Source organism: Mesoplodon bidens, assembly GCF_964165515.1.
Source record: "Mesoplodon bidens genome assembly, chromosome: 13".
Classification (NCBI taxonomy): Eukaryota; Metazoa; Chordata; class Mammalia; order Artiodactyla; family Ziphiidae; genus Mesoplodon; species Mesoplodon bidens.
Window position 1 is genome coordinate 16,501,139 of NC_138169.1, and position 5,753 is coordinate 16,506,891.

Genomic DNA, 5,753 nt, shown 5'->3' on the forward strand with positions numbered 1-5,753 from the left:
GCCCCCGGAGCCGCCTCACCACTTCCGACCGTCTTGGAGGAGCGCGCCCATTGGCCAGGGGAGGCCCAGACTCTCTGCCCATTGGATAGAACCGTTGTCGCTCCCAGAGCCCCGCCTTCCACGCCCCGATTGGCTCCTCAGAGCCCCATGGGGGCGCGTCCCTGGAAGTCCCAACCCACGCACATCTGGAAGGAGGGGCAGAGACCGGAGCTGTGAGCCCAGGTCTGCGCCCAGCAACTGCTCCTGACACAGGCTAATCATATTTGCATGAATAATTCTGTACACACATTACTAATATGCCTTATATATTAAGATAACTAATGGCATTTGTTCTCTTGTCATGAGCCATTAATACTTATTAGTCATTCTTGTTGCTATTATAATGCCCTTGTGCGAGACATCTGCAAGACTCTGCCCATATATGAGCACTTTGCTTTTTGCAGTGGAAAAGTGAGTGCCTGACACGCAGGCCTGGGTTCTAGTTTCTCCACTTGCTGCCTGTATGGATTCTCTGAACTCCTCCCTCATGAATTAAAAAAAAAAAAAAGGATAGTTAAATATAGCAGAGAACATATTATTTACAATGCAACAATTTAAAGTCATCATCTTTTTGCAGATTATAAATGCAAGACATTCATGATATAGTGGTAAGCAGGAGAAGCAGGTCACAAAGCATTATTTATTTATGACAGGATAGAATGCTTAGTTTAAACAGGCACTATATTCTCTGATTCCAAAGATATAAAGTTCAAAATCAGGCAAAGTTAATCTAAGGTGAGAGAAGTTAGAATAATGGTTCCCATTTGGAGAGTATGGTCTGCAAGGAAATCTGAGAAAGATTTCCAAGTCCTGGAAATGTTCTATAATTTGATCTGCAAAGTGGTAAACACGGATGTATTAATTAGTAAATGGTCACTAGGCTGTACAGTTAGGATTTAAACACTTTTCATTGTATGTGAAAGAGAACATACCATTCTATATTGTTCTACACCTTGACTTTTTTTTTGTAGTACTACACATTCTGCCTTAGAGATCTATTCATTATTAGCACATCTATCTAGAGCATCTTTGTACTTTTTCAGTAGTGATTCCATTGTATGATGTGCTGTGATTTATTCAACTACTTCCCTGTTGATAGACATTTTGGCTACAAGGTGCTGTTTTTGAATACAGCATAACCAATACCTGAAGTCCAGAACTACATCAGCACCAGCCTCATTGATTTGCTCGGCAAATTTAAAGAGGGCACCATATGTGGCAAACAAAGGTCAAGCTCCCTGCCTTCCCAGAAGCTTACCAGGGAAACAGGCACAATGGTAATGACAATGAGTGTGATACTGCTGTGGTATAATAAAGAATATAATGTCTCTGATTTTTGTCCCTGGTTCCTGGCACAGAAAAACCTTGGAATTTCCTGAGCAACAGAAGTGTCTATGTTATGCTAATAAGGTGACTCAAATTGAGCCCCTAGATAGCTTCAGAATACTGGGCTGGTCACCAGAAAGACCAGTCACGTGATTAGAGGATTGGCCTTTTCCACCTCCAGGGAGGGTAGAGGTCTGGAGACTGAGTTCAGTCATGTGACCAGTGATTTCATTTATCGTGCCTTTGGTGACGAAACCTGTGGGCACTTAGGCTGGCGGGAGCTTCCTGGTTGGTGAACCTATTGTGTACCCAGAGTGTGACTCACCCTGACTCCACAGGGAGAAGGCACCAAAGCTCTGTGTTGCCCTTAAAGGCTACATCCTATGTGTATCTTCATTTGGCCGTTCCTGATCTCTACGTTTTCTGATAAAGCTGTAATTGTAAGTTTAGTGCTTTATAATAAAGCTGTAATTGTAAGTTTAGTGCTTTCCCAAGTTCTGTGGGTCCTTCTAGTGAATTACCAAACCTAAGGGAGTCATGGGAAACCCTGAGTTTGTAGCCAGTTGGTCAGAAGTATGGTTGGTCTGGGGACCCCCAAATGTGGCTAGCAGTTGACATGAGGGCCATCTTGTTGAGGACTAGTAAGATGTTTTTCACTCACAGCAATTAACATATGACAACAAATGTCTTCAGCTGGGTATCCTACAATTTAATTCAGTTCTCACACTAACTACCTAAGGAGTTAGCAACCGATCCCGCAAGTTAAAGGCTCAGTCCCACAACACTGCTCCCCCTTCCTCCACTTCAGATGCCAGTCACAAGCCCAGTTTGTCACCATGCTTCTGACCAACTGGCTATAAATTGAAGATTTCCACAACTCCCTCCTCGTATTTGATAATTTGCTATATTAGCTCACAGCACTCAGGGAAACACTTTACTTAGGTTTACCAGTTTATCATAAAGGGTAAAATTGATCAGCAAGACTAAGAGGTACATAGGGCAAGGTCTAGATGGGACCCAAGCACAGGAGTGTCTGTCCCAGTGGACTTGAAGTGCTGCACCCTCCCGACACATGGAAGCTCTCTGAAGGCCATAGTTCAGGGGGTTTTATGGAGGTTCCATTACACAGCCATGCTTGATTAAATCATTGGGGCCATTTGTGGTTAACTCAATCTCCAGCCCCTCTCCCTTTGGGAGGTGGGCGTAAGGTGAGACTAAAAATTCCAACGCTCTAATCACATGGTTGATTCATCTGGTAACCAGCCCTCACCGTCAAGCTATCTAGGAACCCACCAAGAGTCACCTCATTAGTATAAACTCAAGCATGGTTGAAAGGAGCTTATAATGAGTAACAAAAAATTCTTCTTACCACTAACGCTCAGGGAATTTTCCAACGGTTTTAGAAGCTCTTAGGCCAGGAACTAGGACAAGTCCAAACATTTATTTCTTGTTATATCGCCATATCACAGGGACTGAGCCCATACACCTTTGGAGTCAGGTGCTAACTCCAGATGGCTAGCATCAGAATTGAATAAGCACACCCAGCTGGGGGTGAAACAGAACAGTTAAGGTGTAAGACCACCCAACTGCCACGATGAGAGTCCACAGAGTCTTTTGGGGTCACAGCAATTAATTACGTGTGGTCTCCAACTGCAGTGAATTCAGGTTATTTGTAAACAGGTTTCTGAACTTTGAAACAGATTTTCCCATAGCAGCAGTGTTACAGTGGTGGTTCCAGTCTCAAACTGATCCACGAAATGTTATTCAGTTTATGACAAAAGTTTCCCCCAATTCTGTGAACTAAATAGAATCCTTTCAACAAAAATCCATTTTCACTAATCAGCCAGAATTGGGTTTTTGCCTTGTAATTAATAATCTTGTCTGATAAAGAAAGCATTCTGAGAACATGTATCTCCTTTCCTCCCCAGCCCCGCCCCACAGCAACAGAAAAGGAATCATTTTTCCCCTCCTTGAAACTGTTATTCTTTTTTTTTTTTTTTTTGCAGTACGTGGGCCTCTCACTGTTGTGGCCTCTCCCGTTGCGGAGCACAGGCTCCAGACGTGCAGGCTCAGCGGCCATGGCTCATGGGCCCAGCTGCTCTGCAGCATGTGGGATCTTCCCGGACCAGGACATGAACCCGTGTCCCCTGCATCAGCAGGCGGACTCTCAACCACTGCGCCACCAGGGAAGCCCAAAACTGTTATTCTTTTTAACCAAGAAACTTGACCAACAAACTTCTAGGAAACCAACTTACGTATATGAATCCTCATGCTGTGTAATTACAAAGATGGCTATAACTGTTTTCAGGAATAGAAAAAGGATGGGCTTCCCTGGCTGTCCAGTGGTTAAGGCTTTGAGCTTTCACGTCAGGGGGCATGGGTTCGATCCTTGGTTGGGGAAATAAGATTCCGCATGCTGCGCTGAGCAAAAAAAAAAAAAAAAAGAATGAAAATAGCAACAAATGGTCCCTCAAAAGGAGACCAGTTAAATTATACTTCAATGGAACTATACAAAAAGTAAAAAGAAGTAAATATGAAAAGATACAGGAAAGACATTGTTTTATGAAGAAGAAAGTTGAGAAGCGAAATATGTTTAATAGTATTCTCTAATAATATACGTTAGAATAGACTTAGAAATAAACTGGAGGAATAATCCATTTCCAGTGGTGGCCTCTGAAATGTTGGGTTTATAAGGACTTAGAATTACTTCTTACATGTGGGTTATTTTTGTAATCAGAAAGAAAAAAAAAAAGAATCCATATTTCTCCCTCTGCTCCTGACCTGCACACAATGTACTGATGACTCATAGTCAGATTTTTATACTTGCTGAATGCTTTGTATGCCTTATTAGTTGAGTGATCTATAGCATAATACATTTTTTATTTTTTATCCTATTTTTTTATTTTATTGAAGTATAATTTACAAACAAAGCAGCTCTTTTAAGTGCACACTACAATTTTGACATTTGTAATTATGACTACAATCAAGATACAGAGAGTTTCAATCATTCTTTTCTCAATCCACACCCTCACCCAACTACTGGCGGCCCATATTATGCTTTATATACTGCACAGTGAAATTTCATATAAGTGGAATCATACAGTATGTCCACTTCTGTGGACGGCTTCTTTCACTCAGCATAATGTTTTGAACTGTTTTGTTTGTTTGTTTGTTTGTTTTTAATTTATTTTTGGCTTCGTTGCTGCGCACGGGCTTTCTCTAGTTGTGGTGAGCGGGGGCTACTCTTCGTTGCGATGCAGGGGCTTCTCACTGCGGCGGCTTCTCTTTTTGCGGAGCACAGGCTCTAGGAGCCCGGGCTTCAGTAGTTGCAGCACACAGGCTCAGTAGCTGTGGCTCACGGACTCTAGAGCGCAGGCTCAGTAGTTGTGGTACACAGGCTTAGTTGCTCTGAGGCATGTGGGATCTTCCCGGACCAGGGCTCGAACCTGTGTCCCCTGTGTTGGCAGGTGGATTATTAACCACTGTGCCACCAGGGAAGTCCCAGCATAATGTTTTTGAAGTTCACCTATGCTACTGATCATATCAATAACATATTCCATTTTATTGTCTAGTAGCTTTCCAGCATATGAATATACCGCAATTTGTGTTGATAGAATTGATTCCTGTTTTTAGCTAATACAGATAAAACTGCTGTGAACATTCTGTACAAGCCTTTGGGGAGGACATATGTTTTTATTTCTCTTGCATTAACACTTAGGAGTGGAATTGCTGGACCACATGGTAAGCCTATGTTTTAATTTTATAAGAAACTGCCAAACTGTTTTCCCAAAGTGATTGTACCATTTAAGATTCCCACCAGCAGTGTATGAGAGTTCCACTTGTTCCACATACGTGCCAACTTAGTATAAATATATTTTGAATAAATAAATGAAAGAATAGCGCTCCTATCTCCTGGGAACAACTAGCTTTCTTCCCCTGCATGGGTGACCCAAAAGTTCCTCTGAATTCAGAATTTACAGTGGGAGGCATCATCCAGGGTAGCAAAGAATAAATTAGAAATAATGACAAGCTCAAAAGTTCACTTAACTCCCTGGGTTGCCTTGCTTTTACTGGCCTGTACCCAGCAGCAGAAATTTTAAAAAGTTTGTCAAACATTTTATTTCTGACCAAAAGAGGCAGGCAGTGTGTGGTGATTACAGCAGCAGCAGAAAGGATTTAGGTGAGACTTTTTACTAGGAGACAAATCTGTAGAAGAGGATTAGATGCAGTTCCCCTTAGACAGTGTTTCTCCAACTATAGTTTAAGAAACATCCCCCTACCTCCCACCCACTTGCACCAGAATCATTTGAGGGCTTGTTAAAAAATTTAAATGTCTGATCCCAGACTACCCCTCATCTCTCATACCTGCAAACACAACCTGGATTTAC